At 43.0% G+C, this 16,884-nt stretch overlaps 1 long non-coding RNA gene across 1 annotated transcript in view; it reads left to right on the forward strand.

The window, feature by feature from the left end:
* The first annotated feature begins 4,594 nt into the window (after window positions 1-4,594).
* The window catches only part of LOC129625091 (uncharacterized), a 69,920-nt gene continuing 57,630 nt past the window's right edge, over window positions 4,595-16,884 (forward strand). Inside the window, exons 1-2 of the long non-coding RNA XR_008701255.1 lie at window positions 4,595-4,675; window positions 7,197-7,325. This is a non-coding gene — a long non-coding RNA (uncharacterized LOC129625091). The remainder of the gene's footprint in view (window positions 4,676-7,196; window positions 7,326-16,884) is intronic.

Here is a 16,884-nt window from a genome sequence, read left to right on the forward strand (position 1 = left end):
TTCAGCTTCTGCCCTGAGCTCAGTCCCTGCCCAGAGCTGTGTTCTTGGGGAAGCCTGCCTTCCCCTCTCTGGTCTCAGTGTCTCCATCCCCTTGATGCTACTCTGACACTCTGTGGATCTGATTCCAAGACTTTTTCAGGTTTGCCTCCTGGGGTCCAGATAAGGACACACATCACCTTAGACTTGTAGAGGAAGGGCCCCTCTTCTCCAGGCCTGTGGCTCTGCCCCCTCCTTCTGCACTCCTTGTCCACTGAGGGAGCCACATGAGGTCCAGTGCCAACTGGCTTTTGCCCTTCACTCGGCTTGCCCTGTGACCAGCTCCTGATTTCTTTTAGGAATGCATCCTTTTAATGTTGGTGGTTAAAAGTAAAAATATTAGGGTCATATGTACCGAGTTGCTAGTGGGGTGTCCTTAGGTAAAGAATTTAGCTTCCATAAAGGTATCTTCAGCTTCTAGATGGACATGATAGCAACGGTTGCAATTAGTAAAAGTGAGAATGCAGGTGAAGTGATTAACTCAGTACCTGGCTCATTGTGATTCCTGAGGAATGAATGGGCTGTTTAAACAAACGACTTGTCTGGGTTTAGCCCCTTTGGGGCCTGCTGTCACTCTGTAACTGCATGCCAGTACACTCCACTAGCCTGTAAGACCCTTGGGGGATATGCAGCCTCTTATTCCACTATGTATCAGTGTTTGGCACATAGTAGGTGCTCTGGGCTTAGCGATGTCCCTCCCCACTCCTTTCTCACAGAGACATGAGCCCTTCTTTGCATCCTGAGGCTGTGGCCAGAGATGCGAGTGGTCCTGGGAGGCAGGAAGGCCATGGCAGGTCCTTTCAGTTCCATGGGGAAGGGACTTCCACATCCTCTCTGCAGTTGTCTGCATGTCTAAGAAAGGATGGAGGGAGGGAAGGGCTGGGCAAGAGGAGCCTCGGGCTAGAGCACGGTGCTGATGAAGTTCCAGCCGGTCCGATCTGCAGGAGTTTCAGGGCTGCAGTTGCCCAGTAGGGGTATCTGGGAAACCTGGTTCCAATACTCCCTGCTGTGCTGTCATTTGGGAGCAGCCCCAGAATCTTGACCTGACATAATCAAAGAGATGGACTCAAAGGTGTGGCAGCTGAAGCCTGGGCCCTGTAGGGACCCATGGTCCCTGCGGCAGGTTCCCATGATGGGAGATTTGAGCAGATTAACTCCACGGCGGCCACAACGGAGATGATTTCTTTCTGGAAACCTCAGTCATAAGAGTGTCTGTGATAAAGCCAGTGATCAAACTTCCCAATACACACAGGCACGCACACACATTTGCTCACTATGAGAATATAACCAAGCATAAACTATGTACACACAGATTTATATATATATATATGTAAACACACATATGTAGATAATACATACACACACATATAGATGATACATACACACACATATATATGTGTTAGTTGCTAAATTGTGTCAGACTCTTTGTGACCCCACGAACTACAGCCTTCCAGGCTTCTCTGTCCATGGGATTTCCCAGGCAAGAATACTGGAGTGGATAGCCATTCCCTTCTCCAGGGGATCTTCCCCACTCATGAATTTTGAACCCAGGTCTCCTGCATTACAGGCAGTTTCTTTACCATTTGAGCCACGAAGTATTTATTCATATGAATATATTCATATTCATTTATACACACATATATTCATATAGAGACATATACATATTATCATGAAATAAACACTGAATTAAATTCTAGTCTAAAGTCTGCTATAGACAAGATAGATGACCTTGAAAAAAATCCCTTTCTATAAACTTAACCTTTTTAAACTGAATAATTAGAGAGGCAGCACTCAGATCTCTTTGGATGCTAGTATTTTATGAATAAATGGATTGCTCTTACAAATCAAACAGGAAAGACAGATAATATCAGAGGACAATCCCAGCAAGGAAGTCCGGCGGGCACACTCATTTCCCTCTGCTCATTTATTGAGTATCCAGAGATGGCTGATGCTTCCAGTGGGCTGGTAAATAAACGATATGGTTCTTGACCTTCTAGAGAAATATTCAAGTAAAGAGAGAGAAAGGAAGAGAAGTCGGGAAATAAACAATGGCAGACACTTGTAGGGGATAAACAAGATTCAGTGTCAAAGAACTGTCTAGCATGGGCACTGCTGAGATATTCCCTGCACTGTTCATTTGTCCGATGTGAAGGGTCATTCATCTGCCCCACACATATTTATGGCCCATTTACTGTGTGCCAGGCATGGTGCTATCTGTTAGGTTAAGTGAGTTCTTAGTCAAGCTCATGGACAAAAGCCTTCCTTCTGGTCATTTTCTCAGACCCACTTGACTCTTTGTTAAAACAGTGCTTGTCACAAACTGGTTGCTGCATTTCTTATTAACAAAAGCATTCCATGGTTCAAGTTCATTGTGTTTTATTTTCTCCTGTGGAAAAAAAAATACAACTTGGAATGGTCAAAGGAAATGTCTTTGGCAGAGAGTGAAGGTACAGTTGCTTTTTTCCAGCTCTGCTGTGAACCAGCTCTGCAACCTCGGGCAGCTCAATCCATATCTCTGGTTCTCTGTTTCAGTCTGTGAGATGAAGATGAGATGACAGCTGACGTCTCTTCCAGCTCCCAGGTAACTGCACGCACAAGGTGGCTATTCTGTGGAATTCAAACAAGTCTGTTTGTTTTATCAATTCATGAGTTTATATTTTACTTAGAAATGGATATCTTTCCTTTTTTTTCCAGTAAGGATTAGAGCAGTACTATGGTCCTATTCTGAAAGTCTCAATCCTTTAATTAATTTAAGTAATTACTACTAAGCCATTATTGCCCACAATCAGTTTTATATTTATTTTATATTCATGTGTATACAAAGATTGGAATTCCCAAATGGTACCTTGGATCAGGTTCACTAGGAAAAAAGTGATATTTTCTTTAAAGCAACAACAACAGTTGTAATGAGCCCCATGAAACCCATTCCTCCGGTAAAATTACCTTAAAGCACAATTTGCACTGGGTTTCTCACTCAACTATTTTCTAGCTTCCTGGCCTTGGCCAGTTTACCTGGTTCTTTAGAGCTTGTTTCCTCGTTGGGAAGAGTTTGCAGGCACAGGCTTCCTTCTGTTCTTTATCTCCTGGGAGGTGTTTGTCTTGTTCTGGAAATCCAAGGCAAGGCTCTGACAAGAGCCAGCAAGCCCAGCTGTTTCTGGATCCTGATAGAGTGGGGTTGCCTCCCTGAGCATCTTTCTCTTGCTTTGGCTCTCAAAGACCCCGAGGCTGCGGGAAAATAGGGTGACTTTTGTTAAACTGCTGCCATCTGCCAGTTGTGTTGGAGGTCACGGTGCTCCTTCAGAAGCGGTGGGTAATGTATTTATTTATCACTGCTGATGGTCCACACTCCCCCATCTCTTCAGTTTGTTCTGCCCAAGGCCGTTGGGGTCCGACAGAGATCAACAGTGTTTCTACAGAGATGAAGCGGCTCGTCAAAACCTGAATTAGATGTTAAATCTTTGTGAAGTGGGGAGGAGGTAAGGGGAGGGAGGCATCCTATTGAAATAAGAATTTATCCAGTGTCGTTTCCTGTGAGATAACGTCCCCAGAAAGATTTGTTACCGGGCAAGTTGCAAACTGCTGTTTCAGGCTGATAGGTGTTGCCAATTCATTTTGATGAATTCTGCCAGTCAGAAAAGTAGTTCCCCCCTCCTTTCATTCACTGGGCCTGGTTAAAAACAAACGAGGGTTTTAAGAGCTGGGACGATGCACACTGGTGTGCCTGGGATCTGTGGAAAAAAAGATGCTTCAGTACATACTTCATGTGGTTGAGAAAGTCAAAAGAGCTGCTGGGCAGCACAAGGAGCTCAGCTCAGTGCTCTGTGATGACCTAGAGGGGACATATGTATACATACAGCTGATTCACATTGTTGTATAGCTGAAACTAACACAACATTGTAAAGCAATTATACTCCAATTTAAAAGTAAATAAGAAAAGCCCAAAGGGTATCAGGCTAAAAACAGTCTGTCTTCAGCCCTTGGCTCCAATTCCATGCTCTCATATGCCACAGTTACTCACGAGCCCCTCAGGGAGCCCCCATTCAGATCCCACCCAAATCCCCTGCTCAGCTCCCAACTAACCCTAAGATCCCATTCCTGCAAGGCTAGGAGGAAGCACAACAAATTTGAATCTGGAGGCAGAAACATCTGGGCACCAATTTTGGTTCCATCCCTAATGGGTTAATCTGGACAAATTATATTGTCTCTGTGACCTTGACTTTCTTCACTGGTAAACTGGAAAGAATCATCATACAGGTCTGCCTCACTTGTTGGACTCTGACTACTCAAACTCTTTCTATCTAAATATGGGAACTAAACAGATCCAGATACCTTTATGAATAAATTCCTTACCATCCAAACTCTTGCTGCTCATTCTCTGAAATTCAGAGGAAAACTAGAGATGTCCCTCCTTATCCTCAACCCCTCCCTGCACCCAGGATCCAGACATATTTGGATTTTGAAGCATATTTGTACTTGAAACAGTATTCTTAAAATAGTTATCATGATTTTGGCAACGGTGAGTGCATCACAGGCCAAGCTGGATTTGCACTCATTGGCCCAGGAAGTCAGTCCTGGTCAGGCTCACCATCTGCTTCAACTTCACCCTCTCCTTCTGGACACCTCCATGTCTCTCTGACTGGTACCCAGCTTGCTCTTCTGCCTCTTGCTTTGGGTCAACAGCTTCTGGTGTTTGCTTCAGTTCTCCCCAAGGAAGTGTCTCTCAAATTGCTCCCTTGGCCTTAAACACAACAGGTATTGACCTCTGACCACCCTGGACTTTCGTGGTCACCTGAAGGAAACCATTGCAGTCTGGTCGTGCTATAAGCCGGGAGCAGCCTAGCATTTTTTCTCAGGTCTGAAACACTCCTGGGGAAATATGCTGTCAAATGGATACATCCTTTTTTTTAACTGTTGCCCCTGCCCATCTCCACTTCAGCCAAGGGTTTCTTCTGTATCTGGAGCTCTTTGGCCTCTTGAAAATATCCTCCAGACAGAAGCAGGTATGGAAAGAGCTCTGGGATCCTTCCTGATTTTGGTTGCAAGATTCAAGCAAGTTTCTTTCCTCTCTGGGCTTTGGTTTGCTCCCCTATCCAAGGAAGGTGAGAAGTCCTCAAAATAGCTTTTCATTTTCCCAAGGTCTCTATTATCTTCTAGGGTTACTTTTGGGGATTTTTCCTTGAGAAGGTGAGGGAGAGTGAGAGGAAGACCATGGGGAGCGCTACCTGCTTCAGTAGGCTATGGGGTGAACGAGGGCATCTCTCATCTTGCATCTCTCATTCACTCCCTTGACTGTACACACTCAGTTGAGACTGAGGCAGGGTGACCCAGGCCCCTGCACCATCATCTGGGTTCCTAGTCTTCTCTTCCTCCCCAAACCACCCAGGTCTCAGAAGTTGCCTGTCTGATATTTTTAAGCTGAGCTGCAAAGGTTCACGGAACAATCATCAGTGAGGCAGTGACCAGTAATAAACATCACCAGCACACTCTCTGGGAACTCCCGAGAGGGATACAGACTGAGATCTTGACTTGCACAGCCTGAGGTTCCAGGGAGCTGAGCAGAAAGATGGACCTGGAGCCCAGCGACGTGTGAATGTGACACCCAAGGATGATGTGTATCACTTGGGCAGGGTAGATGGGTCCCTCCTTGGGGTCCTTGTGAACATCCCTACATAGATAGGGATTTTGCAGGAATCCTGCCCTCAAACCTGAGGCTCCTCTGTGCCAGCTGTGGGACACTTCCTGAAACAGGTGGATATTCCTTATCTGGGCTGAAGCTGTTTGTCCCCATCTTCAGAGTTCTGCTTGTTTATATTAATAGAGCAGCTTAGAAGCTGAGCTGTCCACGGTGCATGGCCTTAACCACCTAGTTACTATTTAGGGAAGAGAAAGGGAAAGACACAGGGGGAGGTGAGAAAGAGTTACTCAAAGTATGTTACTTGGAGTTTTTGCCTCAGAATCACCTGCCCCGATTTTGATTCAGTTTGTTTAGGAGGGTCCCAGGAACCTGAGTTTTAATAAGCTGTTTCTGCAATTCTTAATGCAGAGTGAAAGTATATTATCAAAATACACTTTGATATTGATGGCTTCGGTCCTTGGTATACTTGGCTTTCCTGAGCAACTCCTATGAAGGAGAGCCATGTAGCATAATGGTCAAGTTCATGGATTCTTGTGTTTGAATCCCAGGTCTGCCTCTTGCCAACACATGACCTTGGGCAAGCCACTTCTCCCCTTGCCTTGATTCCCCCTCTCTGAAAGGAGGTATTGAAAAAAATGCCCAACTTGAGGGGTTATTGAGGTTAGTTTATACATGTAAATCTTTTAGGAGATTGCCACATCACAAGTGTTTCTAAAAGTAACTATGAACAGATGGAGTATAGCAATTCTTTGTCAGTAACCTTTCAGGGTGATGGACAGAAGATTCCCCAGTGGAGTGGTGCGAGGGTTCCTGGTGGGCTTTTGACTGGGAACTAAATGGAAATCACCATCTACCGGCAACAACAGGAGGGCCAAGGCTGGGCTTTGCCAGCAAGAAGGACCATTCCATGACCCCTCTGGCTAGACCTCCCTGGTAGACTCTCAGCTACTTTTAACCTCCTGGACTATGCAGAAACTTCTGGATTTCTGCTCCACTACAGGGGAGTCAAGGTAGCCAGGAGTACCATGAGAAGCACTCTCTTTGCTCACTCATATTTATCTGTTACATGAATTCTGAATCAGGCATCTTCAGGCTCTTTTGGGGGCAGCCTGTGAGGTTTACTCTCACAAGTGTCCCATGATGAGGGTCAGGTCAAAGTTCCTTCTCAGCTTCCTAACTATCCTACTTGGTGCAAAGAAGAATCCAATCTCCCACTGGCCACTACCCTTCTTTCTTCCATAATCCTCCAAGGTCCAAATAGGAAAGCTACCCTCCACCTTTATCTCTGAGTCCTAAGGGAAGAGTAAACTGGCTTTCTCTTCCTGCTCATAATGGAAAGAGGCTTGGGCTCCTTCTTTTGGAATTACATGCTCAGTTGCTTCAATCATGTCCAACTCTTTGCGACCCCATGAACTGCAGCCCACCAGCCTCCTCTGTTCATGGGATTCTCCTGGCAAGAATACAGGAGCGGGTTGCCAGGCCCTCTTCCAAGGGATCTTCTTGACCTATGTCTCCTATATTTCAGATTCTTTACCACTGAGCCACCAGAGAAGCTGCTTTGGACTGCAATAACAAAACAGAGATAGAGAGAGAAAGAGAGAGACAGAGAAATAGCAACAGAGAGAGAGAGAGACAGAGAAAAGCACATACTCAGGTATCTCAGAAATACTACACTTAACCACACATAAATGATGTCCAATAAATATTGGTTGAATTGCACAGTATGGTTAAAATATCATGGCCTAGGTATTCAGGCTTGTCTCTTAGCAGTCTTGGCTTTGTCACTTACTAACTGTATGACTTCAAGACTGGCGCTTCGGTCACAGGCAGAAATGAAATTGTTAGTGTCACATCACTGGAGTGATTTGAGCAGGGCCTGTTCACCGTGCTCTATACAGGCATGAACTTAAGATTTTGTTTTACAAGCAGATGATTATATTGGCTGTCAACGGAGCTTAAATCCTGGCATCTAGGAACCCACTTAAGTACTTGTTCAAATAATATCTGGGTCAGAAAGACTCCCCTTTTCCTACTTGAAATGTTAAAATTCAATAGGAAAGTGACCTGTTCAGAGATGAACTCTATTTTATAAAGATGTTTTCAGTGGGCCCTGGGTGAAAAATATTTCATAAACCGGAGGAAGCCACTAAATCAAGGAGTGGAGAAAGAAATAGACTTGCTAACGCAGTACCATTTTGGTGCAGGAAAGTGATATATTCAACATTTTTTACTATATTTGGCTGCAAACTCCAGACAGTTTTTGCCTTGATCTATGAGTGAGTTTCCGTGGCAGGGCACCATTTGAACTAACCCTCCTCAGGGCTTCCTGCTGAAATAGGAGACCATAAATGATGATAATGGGGTGAATATTTTGAAAAGGAGAGAAGGAAGCAGTTTCAGCTGGAAAGTTTTGCTGGATTCATAGAGCTACTGAATATGGAGCTACTATTATGGATAGAAGGTAAGGGGGTTCTGTAAGTGGCTTCAGACAAGAGGTGTCTCTATTGCCATTTGGGTTCCCTGGGACACAGGCTGACACAAGCATGATGTTCATTAGCAATGCCCCTGGGATCTGCATCTGTGGACAGTGGGTGATAAAAGCAGGGGTGGGCAGAGGGAAGAATTCAGCTGTGATGCCCTCTAGGGACAACCTTGGTTGACCACATGGAGAAATCTGGAGCTAGAATGATTTTTCAGAATTGTCCCCAGTCGGGCTAAGGGGCTGGTCTTTTTTTTTAGCATGATGGCACTGATTCGTCATTGTATTCAGGGTGAGTTTGAGTGAGATGGGTTAACTCGGCAGCTGAAGGCCTGCCTAAAAGCTAAGGCAGCAAGGCCTTCAGTGAAACACGGTTTGGGTGGCGCATCATAGTGTCCACTGGGATCTTGCTAGGGGACTGGGAATGCCATTTTCTTGGTTGATTGGAAGTTTGACAAGGGTTTATCGAATAGATTATTCTAAATAAGACCCAACTGCTAATTGATTCAATGACTCCTTGCTATGCTAGAGATTTCAGTGAGAATCACCTAGAGCCAGACATCCTGGAATGTGAAGTCAAGTGGGCCTTAGAAAGCTTCACTACAAACAAAGCTAGTGGAGGTGATGGAATTCCAGTTGAGCTATTTCAAATCGTGAAAGATGATGCTGTGAAAGTGCTGCACTCAATATGCCATCAAATTTGGAAAACTCAGCAGTGGCCACAGGACTGGAAAAGGTCAGTTTTCATTCCAATCCCAAAGAAAGGCAATGCCAAAGAATGCCCAAACTACTGCACAATTGCACTCATCTCACATGCTAGTAAAGTAATGCTCAAAATTCTCCAAGCCAGGCTTCAGCAATACGTGAACCGTGAACTTCCAGATGTTCAAGATGGTTTTAGAAAAGGCAGAGGAACCAGAGATCAAACTGCCAACATCCGCTGGATCATGGAAAAAGCAAGAGAGTTCCAGAAAAACATCTATTTCTGCTTTATTGACTATGCCAAAGCCTTTGACTGTGTGGATCACAATAAACTGTGGAAAATTCTTCAAGAGATGGGAATACCAGACCACCTGACCTGCCTCTTGAGAAACCTACATGCAGGTCAGGAAGCAACAGTTAGAACTGGACATGGAACAACAGACTGGTTCCAAATAGGAAAAGGAGTACGTCAAGGCTGTACATTGTCACCCTGCTTATTTAACTTCTATGCAGAGTACATCATGAGAAATACTGGGCTGGAAGAAGCACAAGCTGGAATCAAGATTGCCAGGAGAAATATCAATAACCTCAGATATGCAGATGACACCACCCTTACGGCAGAAAGTGAAGAGGAACTCAAAAGCCTCTTGATGAAAGTGAAAGAGGAGAGTGAAAATGTTGGCTTAAAGCTCAACATTCAGAAAACTAAGATCATGGCAACTGGCCCATCACTTCATGGGAAATAGATGGGGAAACAGTGGAAACAGTGTCAGACTATTTTTTTGGGCTCCAAACTCACTGCAGATGGTGATTGCAGCCATGAAATTAAAAGATGCTTACTCCTTGGAAGGAAAGTTATGACCAACCTAGATAGCATATTAAAAAGCAGAGATATTACTTAGCCAACAAAGGTTCGTCTAGTCAAGGCTATGGTTTTTCCAGCAGTCGTGTATGGATGTGAGTTGGACTATGAAGAAAGCTGAGTGCCAAAGAATTGATGCTTTTGAACTGTGGTGTTGGAGAAGACTCTTGAGAGTCCCTTGGACTGCAAGGAGATCCAACCAGTCCATTCTAAAGGAGATCAGTCCTGGGTGTTCTTTGGAAGGACTGATGCTAAAGTTGAAACTCCAATACTTTGGCCACCTCATACAAAGAATTGACTCATTGGAAAAGACTCTGATGCTGGGAGGGATTGGAGGCAGGAGGAGGGGACGACAGAGGATGAGATGGCTGGATGGCATCACCGACTTGATGGACATGAGTTAGGGTGATCTCCAGGAGTTGGTGATGGACAGGGAGGCCTGGTGTGCTGCAATTCATGGGGTTGCAAAAAGTTGGACATGACTGGGCGACTGAACTGAACTGAAGCATATGTAAGTTCCTCTCAACCATCCAGACTACTATGGAATCTGCCCCCACCCCAACCCCCTGCTCCCTGGCAAGCACAAGAGGTCTATGTAGAACAGTGTCATCACTTTGCAGACAAAGGTCCATAGACTCAAAGTTATGGGTTTTCCAGTAGTCATGTATGGATGTGAAGTTGGACCATAAAGAAGGGTGAGCACCAAAGAACTGATGCTTTTGAACTGTGGTGCTGGAGAAGATGCTTGAGAGTCCCTTGGACAGTAAGGAGATCAAACCAGTCAATCTTAAAGGAAATAAACCCTGAATATTCATCGGAAGGACTGATGCTGAAGCTGAAGATCCAATACTTTTGGCCACCTGATTCGAAGAGCTGACTCATTGGAAAAGACCTTGATGCTGGGAAAGATTGAAGGCCGGAGAAGGGGACGACAGTGGATGAGATGGTTGGATGGCATCACTGACTCAATGAATATGAGTTTGAGCAAACTCTGTGAGATAGTGAAGGACAGGGAAGCCTGCTGCTGCTAAGTCGCTTCAGTTGTGTCTGATTCTGTGCAACCCCATAGACGACAGCCCACCAGGCTCCTCTGTCCCTGGGATTCTCCAGGCAATAATACTGGAGTGGTTTGCCAGTTCCTTCTCCAATGCATGAAAGTGAAAGTGAAAGTGAAGTCGCTCAGTCGTGTCCAACTCTTAGCAACCCCATAGACAGTAGCCTACCAGGCTCCTCCATCCATGGGATTTTCTGGGCAAGAGTACTGGAGTGGGTTGCCATCCTTCTCCAACACGGAAGCCTGGCATGCTGCAGTCCATGGGGTGAAAAAGAGTCTGATGTGACTGAAAGACTGAACAACAATGGACTCTGGAGCTAGAATAACTTCTATGCCTGGCTAAGGCACTTCCCAGCTGTCCAACCCTGAAACAGTGGTGTGACTCCTCTGAATCTCAGTTTTCTCCCCTGTAAAATGAAAATAATATTGCACACACCTCACATGCTGGCATAAAGCTCTTTTCTAGAGCAGATAGCATGCTCTCAAAGTTAGCTATTATTGCTGTTGTTTGTATCTTTGGTGGTATGTCAGAGAAGGGAGAGGTTCCGCTCATTCACCTTTTCTCATGCTGATATTAGTGTGATGATAACAGAAGTCTCAGCCTGTGCTTTGCAGGCAGTGGTCCTGTTAGGGTCACCCAGGTACTTCAGCAGAATCTCTGGGGTCAGCTCTTCCTCAAAATCCTGGGGATGATCAAAGCCACAAAATTAGCCACTAAGTTGTCTTGGCAATGGGTCTTCTACTTGATTAAAACTGAAGGGAATCATGGATCACCTCATTGTCAGGAATTGTCAATGTTAGGTCCTGGCATTTCAGCTTTGTGTGTACTCAGAGATGCACAGGGAATCATACAGGTGTGACAGTAGTTAACAGTTTAGTGGGGGCAAACAGTCCCTAATTTACTAATTATGTTTTGGGAAGTCTAGGAATGATGCTAAAGCTGAAACTCCAGTACTTTGGCCACCTCATGTGAAGAGTTGACTCATTGGAAAAGACTCTGATGCTGGGAGGGATTGGGGGCAGGAGGAGAAGGGGACGACAGAGGATGAGATGGCTGGATGGCATCACTGACTCGATGGACATGAGTCTGAGTGAACTCCGGGAGTTGGATGGACAGGGAGGCCTGGCGTGCTGCGGTTCATGGAGTCGCAAAGAGTCAGACACGACTGAGCAACTGATCTGATCTGATCTGATCACTATCTAGACATCATGGGTGCAGCTAGAAAGATGTCAGAAAGGTTTTCTTCTTTCAGGGAACTTTCAGGCAGGTGCCAAAGACAGATATTACTGAAAACTAGGGAGAAAGAGCAGATGGAAAATGGGGCAGGTAAAGGATACTCAGGAGTTTAGGGAATGGTCTGAGGCTTCCTTCAGTATTGAACAGACACAGGATAGAGAGATTAAGAACAAAATTCCCCTCTTGACTTTTTTTGTTCAGTGAAATCTTTAGGCTCTTACTGGTTAAATCTAAGTTCTGGCCAGAAATAGCTGAAGAACTCTTCAACAAGGCATTCTTTCCTACAAACACTCTCATGGGTAAAACTACATGATATTTTATATTTATATACAATATTTCATCATGTAGGTAACAGAAAGATAAACCACTAGTTTATAGATGAAAGTGAAAGAGGAGAGTGAAAAAGTTGGCTTAAAGCTCAACATTCAGAAAACGAAGATCATGGCATCTGGTCCCATCACTTCATGGCAAATAGATGGGGAAACAGTGGAAACAGTATCAGACTTTATTTTTGGGGCTCCAAAATCACTGCAGATGGTGATTGCAGCCATGAAATTAAAAGATGCTTACTCCTTGGAAGGAAAGTTATCACCAATCTAGATAGCATATTCAAAAGCAGAGACATTACTTTGCCAACAAAGGTCGGTCTAGTCAAGGCTATGGTGTTTCCAGTGGTCATGTATGGATGTGAGAGTTGGACTGTGAAGAAAGCTGAGCGCTGAAGAATTGATGCTTTTGAACTGTGGTGTTGGAGAAGACTCTTGAGAGTCCCTTGGACTGCAAGGAGATCCAACCAGTGCATCCTAAAGGAGATCAGTCCTGGGTGTTCATTGGAAGGACTGATGCTGAAACTTAAACTTCAATTCTTTGGCCACCTCATGTGAAGAGTTGACTCACTGGAAAAGATCCTGATGCTGGGAGGGATTAGGGGCAGGAGGAGAAGGGGACAACAGAGGATGAGATGGCTCTATGGCATCACCGACTCGATGGACATGAGTTTGAGTAAACTCCGGGAGTTGGTGATGGACAGGGAGGCCTGGCGTGCTGCGATTCATGGAGTCGCAAAGAGTTGGACATGACTGAACTGAACTGAATTGAGGGTTAACTGGGTTAGTAATTTGTTAATAAAACTAAGCAACTCCTCACTTAACACTCTATCCTCAAATACTATTTTCTAGACTACTTAAAGAATTATATTTTATAAATTGGAGCTTCCACATGGCTCAGACTGTAAAGAGACTGCCTGCAATGCAGGACACCCAGTTTTGATCCCTGGATCAGGAAGATCCCCTGGAGAAGGGAATGGCTGTTCACTCCAGTATTCTTGCCTGGAGAATTTCATGGACAGAAGAGACTGGTGGGCTATAGTCCATGGGCTGCAAAGAGTCAGACATGACTGAATGACTAACACTTTCACTTACAGAATTCAATTAAAATAGAATGAAAAAATTATATTTTATTACGAAATTCCATCCTAGCCTAAATGACATCAGCTCTTTAGGCTATTTAGGTTTAAAAACCCTCAAAAAATGTTCTGTCAGAATACACACTTAAAAGACAAGAAAGAAAACAAAAATGACACAGCACACTGGAGAGATATTTGTATTGTGTATGGCAGAAAGATAATTACTGTCTATGCTATAAAAGGAATTCATGCAAATAGAAAAGGAAAGATGTCCATTAAGCTAAATATGCAAAAGTTAAATATGGATATAATTTCAAAAGACATGGACAGGATATAGAGCTCAAAATAGGAAAAACAAAAAAATGACTAATAAATGTAGACAATATTTCATCTCAGGGGTAATCAAAGACATTTGAGTGCAAATCCAGTGTGATACAGTTGGTCACATAAATTAGCAAAGTTTATAAAAACAATATTCTGGGGAGATTATGATGAAAGCAATATTCTCACTCACATTTAACGGAGTTAGAAATCAGCATAAAATTGGGAAAAATTTGCAACCTGGCAAAATGGATCATGAAAGTTAAAATATTTGCCCCCTTTGACCAGATATTTGCACTTTGGGGACTTTTTCTGAGGACATCATGTTAGTTTCCTTGAGCTGTTGTTATGCTTCTACTGCTGCTGTTAAGTCGCTTCAGTCGTGTCCGACTGTGTGCGACCCCATGGACTGCAGCCTACCAGGCTCCTCCATCCATGGGATTTTCCAGACAACAGTACTGGAGTGGGGTGCCATTGCCTTCTCACGAGCTGTTGTTATGGGGTACCACAAATTGGGGGTCTTAAATAATAGAAATGAACTGTCTTGGTTCTGGAGGCCAGAGTGTGGGATCAAGGTATAGGCAGGATTGATTCCTTCAAGGGCTGAAAGGAGATTGTTTCAAGTTTCCTTCCTAGTTTCTCATGGTTTAGAAATGCATCACACTGAACTCCTACTTCATCTTTACGTGGCATCCTACTTGTGTGCATGTCCATCTCTGTGTCCAGACTGCTCCTGTTTATAGGGAGATGAGCCTTATTGGATTAGAGCCCACCCTAATAACCTCATCTTAATTTGATCATCTGCCAAGACCCTATTTCCCAATAAAGTCACCTCCCCAGGTGGCGCTAGTGGTAAAGAACCTGCCTGCCAATGCAGGGGACATAGAGATGTGGGTTTGATCCCTGTGTTGGGAAGATCCCCTGGAGGAGGGCATGGCATCCACTCCAGTATTTTGCCTGGAGAATCCCATAGACAGAGGTGCTTGGTGGGCTGCAGTCCATAGGTCACAAAGAGTCGGCCACCATTGGAACAACTTAGCACACATGCACGCCACAGGTACTAGGCATTAAGAATTGGACATCTTTTGGGGAAACACAATTCAAATCAGAACAGTCATAATCTAAATTTAAAAAAATTTTTTTTTGCATAAAGGCATTCATCAAAATGCTATTTATCATTGAAAATACTAGAAATCATATTAACATGTAAGAGTGTGAAATAAGTGAATTATACCCCATTAAATGTGGTGAAGTTTACGCAGCCATGAAAATGATGTCATGCAGAATCCTTAAAATAATGAGGGTAATATGGGCAGAGTTAATGCCATAATTTAAGTAAGAAAATAACAAGATCATATAGGTACTATGACTTCGACAATATAAAGTGCATAAGAAAAAAAGCTGTACAAAGGAAATGCATTGACTAAGAATGCGATACAGGTATGAACTCTATTCATTTTAATTTTAAGTTTTATATTTATCTAAGTTTCTACATTGAGTCTATATTTCTTTAAAAGAAAAAAATGATTCTAGAAATGTCCATTGTACATTTAAAGATAAAAAAGGTTGGTCAGTCCTCTACTCCTTATAGCTCATTAGCACCATGTCATGAGTTCTTTTAATTTAAAAGGCTAATTTTGAGGATGAGGGAAATTAAGTAGAACCTCAGGACTTCTTATGTCTTAGAGAAGTTCTGTATTAATAGTCAGAAGACCTGGGTTTTATGAGCATGAGTACAAACTTTTCTGAAGACCTTGTTTCAATCCTACCTATGGCTTCATAAGCCACTTGCCTTCTCTCAATTTCATTTTGTCCATCTGTGAAATGAAAGACCAACTTAGAGTGTTGATTCTGGAGAACATTCCGTGTTTCAGGCTGAGTCTACACCTTTCCTTGGCAGCCTTCTCTACAGATGCCCCGTGACTCATGGGTGTTCTAACACCTTCTCAGCTGATCCCTCTGGCTTATTCGTCTACCAACAATCTGCTCCTAGAAAATCATATCTAGTTACTATAACCTCCTAATACTTTCTTCTGTGTTTGTGGGGTTCTAACTATTCAGTTTCAAGTTTTCCTACCTGTTGCAGTTCCTTACTTTCAAGACACTATTTTTCCTGAAATGTCTATAAGTTGTGAGTGTTAGATAATTTTATTATGGCGTGATGGACTGAGTTCCTGAATGATTTTCAAAAGGGCAATTCACCCAGATGAGGATTCCTTCACTCTTCTTTTTAATAATATTATTATTTTTATAGTTAATAATATAAATTGTAAGGCTATATGTAAATGATAATTTTAGAATAATTTATACATTTTATATAGTTATTATGTATTATACTACATAATAATAATTACTATGTAGTAATTATGTAGTATAAATTATGTATTATACTATACATAATAAAATGATAATTGTATATTATATTATATTTATATTGTTTGTATTTTATTATATCATTTTAGTGGTATAATATAATGATTATATATTATATATTTAATACAATATAATATATATAATATAATGTATTAAATAATATTATACTATAATATATTACATTTCAATGATACATATATATATTTTTTAATGATACATATTTTTATCATTTATAATTGAGGCCAAAATTTTGCACCTGTTAACACTCCCTCAGCACACACTACAACAACTAAAAGATTCTTAGGTGTCCTAATAGAGAACTCGGTTAGTTCCCAGTTACGCTTCCGTTTGCATCAGGAAAGAAACTACCATTTGACATCTCCATTGTCTTCTAAGAAGAAAGCTTCTTTTGAATGAGAAGCTACTTCATGAGCTGTCTTGATTCGTTCAGCAATACAGATCTATTGATAGAAGCTGGAGTTAGAGGTGGCAGAACTGTTCATCAAGGTATAGGATGAGTAATTTGAAGTCTTCTGGGAATTTAAGGAGACAGAAGGTAAGGAAGAGAGAGTCAGATGGAAGGGTGAGGAGGAGAAGGGAGGAGGCAGTGCTCATCAGGCAGGGGGGCCAGGAGGGGGTTCCAGGTGGTTTTCCTTCAGCAAACAAAACACCTGTTAGTTTTCAAGTTCCTATTGCATGATCTCTGGATGAAAGTCCAGCTTGATATGAAGTCTAGTATATTAAAAATGCTGTGTGTGAGTGATTTCTGTTTTATGTTTT

Source organism: Bubalus kerabau, chromosome 13, assembly GCF_029407905.1.
Source record: "Bubalus kerabau isolate K-KA32 ecotype Philippines breed swamp buffalo chromosome 13, PCC_UOA_SB_1v2, whole genome shotgun sequence".
NCBI lineage: Eukaryota > Metazoa > Chordata > Mammalia > Artiodactyla > Bovidae > Bubalus > Bubalus kerabau.